Below are 6,818 nucleotides of genomic sequence, written 5' to 3'. Positions count from 1 at the left end.
GCTGTTATTAGTCAGGAGTCTGGCTGCACTGGAGAGGCAGGGGTGATTTGGAGTATTACTGGACTCCTTAAGCCAGAGTGGGGACTAGGCAGACATTTCTCTTTTCTCTTTGTTTCCCTTAAATCGCTTACTCTTAGCATTGCTTCTTTCTTAATAATACGCTCTATTTTTCTAATCGATGCTATTCATGAAGCATTACCTTTTTTGGTTCTTAGAATTTTCAGTATTTTCCTTTCCTGCATTGCTCTGTAGAGATTCAGCGCCCCCTAGAGACATAATTCATAACTTTCCTGGTGTTCACAGATTTTGGTAGCCTCAAATTAGTCAGGTAACTGGATTAGTCCCTATCTAAACTTTTTTCTATTTTTTTCTTTTCTAAGTGAGTTGGACAATTATACATCTTTTTATCAACTAACTTTCTTTTTTCTTTCTTGTTAGTAAGGAATTCTTCATGGCTCTGAGTAACCATTTATTATTTAGATACCAAAATTTAAAATTAAGTAGACCTCCATTTTGGAGATGGGGAAAGGAAAAAAATTAAAAGAAATAAAATTAATTTTTTGAATTTTCCAAAGTTTAAAAAACTATTTTCCAAAAATATTATTTTCCAGGGTTATAGAATCCTTGTTTGTATTTCTGAAATGTCATTCAGCTCTACTATCCTACCACATATTTTCATTGTCTATGACATTCCCATCAATGGATATGGCTGTTTCTTCAAAGGATGACTTTTCCTTCAAAGCTCTTGTCCTCTGAGACCAAGATGTCTTCATAATCTTAGTTGCAAATCAGATTCACCAGTAAAGATTTGAAAAATATCTAGGTGCCCAAGTCCTATCCCTCAAAAACCTAATTTAGTACCATCAGAGATTCATTATGTTGCAGATCAACTCACCCTTCAAAAATACTAAATAGGGCACCTGGGTGGCTCAGTTGGTTAAGCGACTGCCTTCGGCTCAGGTCATGATCCTGGAGTCCCGGGATCGAGTCCCGCATCGGGCTCCCTGCTCAGTGGGGAGTCTGCTTCTCCCTCTGACCCTCCCCCCTTTCATGCTCTCTCTCTCTATCTCATTCTCTCTCTCAAATAAATAAATAAAATCTTAAAAAAAAAAATACTAAATAATGTGGGGGGTGCCTGGCTGGCTCAGTGGGTGGAGCATGTGACTCTTGATCTCAGGGTTGTGAATTCAAGCCCCACACTGGGTGTAGAGATTAATTAAAAGTAAAATCATTAAAAAATACTAAATAATCTGAATGAAATATTTTTAAATTGATTTGTATACCTGTCAGAATGGCTAAAATAAAAAATAGTGACAACACCAAATGCTGGTAAGAAAGTGGGAGAAGCGTCATTTCCGGGCGGCACTGGACGGAGTGGCTAATGGCCTGCAGAGCAACACGCCTAAGTTTTATTGTGACTACTGTGACACGTACCTCACCCATGACTCTCCTACACTGCAGTGGTAGGAAACACAAAGAGAATGTGAAAGACTACTATCAGAAATGGATGGAAGAGCAGGCTCGGACCTGATTGACAAAACAACCGCCGCATTTCAACAACGGAAGATACCTCCTACTCCATTCTCTGCTCCTCCTCCTCCTCCCCCACCTCCCCCCAGTCTCCCGGCTACTCCTCGCCCTGGTATGATGCCAGCGCCCCATATGGGGGGCCCTCCCATGATGCCAATGATGGGCCCTCCTCCTCCTGGGATGATGCCAGTGGGACCTGCTCCTGGAATGAGGCCACCTGTGGGAGGCCACATGCCAATGATGCCTGGGCCCCCAATGATGAGACCTCCTGCCCGTCCTATGATGGTGCCCACTTTGCCAGGAAGGACTCGACCAGACAGATAAGGAGAGACAGGACCTCTTTCTATTCATTTTATATTACTTGTTCTACTTCACCAGGAGATCATGGTGCTGTGACTCTGGGTGTTTTCTCACAGCAGGACAAGACTTGCTCCCCCTTCCTATCAAAGAGAGAATAGTTTTTGCCCGGGGAGTAGTGGGACCAAAAAAAAAAAAAAGGCAATTTTCACTGGTATTGTGAAATGTGAAAATAAAATTGTCAACCGTTTCAGTTAAAAAAAAAAAAGAAAGTGGGAGAAATTAGATCTCTCATTTGTCACTGGTGGGAATGTAAAATGGTACAGCTACTCTGGAAAACAGTTGGGCATTTTCCTACCAAACAATATGCCAAAACCATATGACCCAGCAGTTGCTCTCCTGGGCATTTAAACATATGTTCAGGGGTGCCTGGGTGGCTCAGTCATTAAGCATCTGCCTTCAGCTCAGGTCATGGTCCCAGGGTCCTGGGATCGAGCCCTGCATCTGGCTCCCTGCTCTGTGGGAAGCCTGCTTCTCCCTCTCCCACTCCCCCTGCTTGTGTTCCTCTCTCACTGTCTCTCTCTCTCTGTCAAATAAATAAATAAATAATCTTAAAATATATATATATATGTTCACATAAAAACCTGTACATGAATGTTTATAGCAGCTTTATTCATGGATAGCCCCGAACTGGAATTAGCCCAGATTCCTTAAATAGGTAAATGGTTAAACAAGCTGATATATCCATACTGTGGAATACTACTCAGAATAAAAAGGAACAAACTATTGATACATACAGCAAACTGGATTTCATGTATTTTCAAATTAGTGTCATGAATTTGTAATATCCTCTTTTATTAGTCTTGTCATGAGGGGTTTTTTTTTGCTTTTTTGTTTTTTTTTAAGTAGGCTCCATGCCCAGCATGGAACCTACAGGGCTTGAACTCATGACCCTGAGATCAAGACCTGAGCGAGATCAAGAGTCAGATGCTCAACCAACTGAGACACCCAGGTGCCCCTTGTCAGGAGTTTTTATTAATATTAATAGCCTTTTCAAAGAACCAATATTTGCCTTGGATAATACTATTATTTGTTTTCTGTTTAATTCCTGCTCCAATTATTATTTCCTTCATTCTGCAATCTTCAGGTTTAATTTGCTCTTTTCCTAACACTTTGAGATGGACACTTAGCTCATTGATTTTTTAGCGCCCTCCCCAACCTTTAGCATATATGCATTTAAGGCTATACAATTTCTTCTAAGTATGGCTTTAGCTATATCCTGTTAGTTTTATGTGCCACACTTTCATTAGTGTTCTGATATAACATTTTATTTTTATTGTTTTGATATAAAATTTAAATTTTCATTGTGATTTATTCTTTGATACATGAATTATTTAGGAACAGGGCAAATATTGACACATTTCCCTCTGATATTGGAAACAAGAGATGAGAAAGATATCTACACAATTATTTGTATTTGACATTCTACTGGAGGTCCTAGATAGTACAATATGGCAAGAAAAAAAAATAAAAGCCGTAAGAATTAAAAAGAAGTAAAACAGTTATTTACAGACATGATTGTGTATTCAGAAAATCAAAGGAATCTAGAGACGAATTGCTAAAATTAAAAATGGGTTTAGTAAGTTTGCTGAATAAAAAGATAAATATACAAAAAAATGGTTGTGTTCTTATATAACAGCAACAATAAAGGAAAAATTAAAAATACCATTTATGATAACATCAAGAAACATCAAATACTTACTAATAAATATAATGAAAAACGTACAAAAACCCTACAGATAAAAACTGTAAAACATGATCGAGAAAAATTAAAGAAAATCTAAAAGAAGGGTTTTATCATGTTCATGAATTAGAAGATTAAATAATATAAAGATGTCAGTGTAATTCTAATCAATCCCAGCTAGTACTGTTATAAAAATTAGGAAGATTGTTGTAAATATTATACGAAAATGCGAATGGTCTAGGGACGCCTTGATGGCTCAGTTAGTCAAGTGGCCAGCCCTTGATTTTGACTCAGGTCATGATCTCAGGGTCCTGGTATCGAGCCCCCTGTCAGGCTCCCCACTGAGTGAGGAGCCTGCTTGAGGATTCTCTCTCCCTCTCTCTCTATTTATTTATAAATAAATAAATCTTTAAAAAAAATGCAAATGGTCTAGAATATAGAATAGCCCAGTTAAACTTGAAGAATGGAGGTGGAGGACTCACATTATATGATATGCTTATTATAAAGCTGCAATAACTAAGAGTGTGGTATGGGCACAAGAATAGATAAATAGACCAATGGGGCAGAATAGAGAACAGAAATAGATATTTATGAACATGCAAACTTGATTAATGACAAACATGCACTGCAGAGCAGTGCGAAAAGGACAGTCTTTGCAATAAATGGGATTTGGTCAATTGTATGTCCATATGGAGAAGAAATGAATATTGATTCTTTACACTAATCCAAAAATTATTTCTAGGTGTGCTTCAGATCTAAATATGATAGGTAAAGTAATAAACCTTCTGAATTAAAAGAAAAAGAATATTTTCATGACCTTGAAGTAGGAAAGATTTCAAATAGAAGACATCAAAATGAAAACTTTGATAAATTGGGCTACATTAAAATTAAGAACCTCTGTTCATCAAAACACATTGTTAAGAAGATACTAGGCAAGCCACAGAGTGGAATAAGATATGTGGGACACATGTAACTGACAAAGGACTGAAATCTAGAATGAAAAAATAACTGATTAACTGATCAATTAATAAAAAAGTCAGACAACCCAATAGAAAAATGGGCAAAAGATATCAATAGGCCAATAGACATACAAAAGGGCAATAAACATATGAAAAGGTGATCAACTGCATTGGAAACCAGAAAGTACAAGCTAAAACACACCCACCAGAATGGCTAACATTTAAAAAGTTGACAGTATCGGGGCGCCTGGGTGGCTCAGTCGGTTGAGCATCTGCCTTCGGCTCAGGTCATGATCCCAGGGTCCTGGGATCGAGCCCCACATAGGGCTCCCTACTCAGTGGGAAGCCTGATTCTTCCTCTCCCACTCCCCCTGCTTGTGTTCCCTCTCTCGCTGCGTCTCTCTCTGTCAAATAAATAAAATCTTTAAAAAAAATAAATAAATAAAAAGTTGACAGTATCGAGTGTTGAAACATGGAGTCACTGGAACTCACATACAACTGCACATGAGCGTGAAAACAGGTACGACTATTTCGTAAAACTAATTGGCAGTATGTGTAAAACTGACCATATGCATAGCCTATCCAGCAATTCCATTTCTAGATACATACCCAAAGGAATTCATATACCAAAAGACAGGTACAAGAATGTTTATAGCAGTATTATTTAAAATAGTTCCAAAATGGGGGCGCCTGGGTGGCTCAGTCATTAAGCGTCTGCCTTCGGCTCAGGTCATGATCCCAGGGTCCTGGGATGGAGCCCCGCATCGGGCTCCCTGCTCGGCAAGAAGCCTGCTTCTCCCTCTCCCACTCCCCCTGCTTGTGTTCCCTCTCTCGCTGTGTCTCTCTCTGTCAAATAAATAAATAAAATCTTTAAAAAAAAAAGCTCCAAAATGAAAACTACTCTAATGTCCAACAATAGAATGTACAAGTAAATTGTGATATATTCAGTTATGGAATAATATACAGAAATAAAAAGTGAGCTAAATATTTCACTCAACATGCATGAGGGGTATCTGGCTAACTTAGTCAGTAGAACATGTGACTCTTGGTCTCAGGGTTGTGAATTCGAGCCCCACATTGGAGGTAGAGATTACTTAAAAATAAATAAATAAATGAAATATAATTTTAAAGCTTAAAAAACAAAAAACAAGCATGAATCTTACAAACATAATATTGGGCAAAAAGGAACCAGTCAAAAAATAATACACACATCTAGCCATGACAGAGTAACTGGTATCAGACTAATCCTCTTGTCATACACAACTAGATAACTACAACAATGTAAAATAGTTATTTTTGTCATTGTACCACAGGCAGCACAGGACAGTGATTACTGAGAGAAGGGGGAACAAATGAAGTGAGCCTTACAATTTCCCTAGCTTTCTTCCTGGTAGCATTTACCAAATATCAGCATAGGGAGGATTCCAGAGTGCCTGGGTGGCTCAGTCGGTTAAGCATTGGACTCTTGGTTTCCACTCAGTTCATGATCTCGGGGTCATGGGATCGAGCCCCATATCAGGCTCCATGCTCTGCATGGAGTCTGCTCGAGATTCTCTCCTTTTCCCTCTGTCTCTCCCCTCTCCTGCTTGCGTGCACTCTCCCTCTCTCTCAAATAAATAGATAAATCGTAAAAAATTTTTTAAAAAAAGGAGAAGTGCCTGGGGGGCTCAGTCCATTAAGCATCTGCCTTCAGCTCAGGTCATGATCTCAGGGTCCTGGGATCAAGCCCCATGTCAGGCTCCCTACTCAGCAGGGAGTCTGCTTCTCCCTCTCCTTCTGACCCTCCCTTCTGCTCATGTTCTCTCTCTCTCTCAAATAAATAAAATCTTTTTTTTTAAGATTTTATTTATTTATTTATTTTATTTATTTGCACAAGCAGAAGGAGTGGCAGGCAGAGGGAGAGGGACAAGCAGGTTCCCCACTGAGCAGAGAGCCTGATGTGGGGCTCAATCCCAGGACCCTGGGATCATGACCTGAACTGAAGGCAGATGCTTAACTGACTGAGCCACCCAGGCACCCCTCAAATAAATAAAATCTTTAAAAAAAAAAAAAAAAAGGAGGATCCCAAGTAAGGCATGGCAGAGTTGATGAGCTGAGGAGAAAAAAGTCAAAACCTGTAGAAACTGAGGCAGCTAAAAGTTATAGAGCAGAATATCAGAGACGGGAACTATGCAGAGAATGAGATCCACAAATCTGCATAGGAGTTTCCTTATGTCTTTGGCCAAATACAATGCTGTGCAAAGGTAGGATGAGACCCCTTGAGGCTAAGCAAAGAAAACCTACTGGAG

General features: G+C 39.2%; 1 pseudogene; it reads left to right on the top strand.

Annotated features, from left to right (window-relative positions):
- Positions 1–967: 967 nt before the first annotated feature.
- LOC135362289 (U1 small nuclear ribonucleoprotein C-like) lies at positions 968–6,191 on the top strand (annotated as a pseudogene).
- The last annotated feature ends 627 nt before the right edge of the window (positions 6,192–6,818 follow it).

Source organism: Mirounga angustirostris, unplaced genomic scaffold (genome assembly GCF_029215605.1).
Source record: "Mirounga angustirostris isolate CCGP_5_RB_7025 unplaced genomic scaffold, mMirAng1.0.hap1 SCAF_1, whole genome shotgun sequence".
Classification (NCBI taxonomy): Eukaryota; Metazoa; Chordata; class Mammalia; order Carnivora; family Phocidae; genus Mirounga; species Mirounga angustirostris.
Note: the sequence above shows the minus strand (reverse complement) of the source record. Positions and strands in the feature narration are given on the sequence as shown.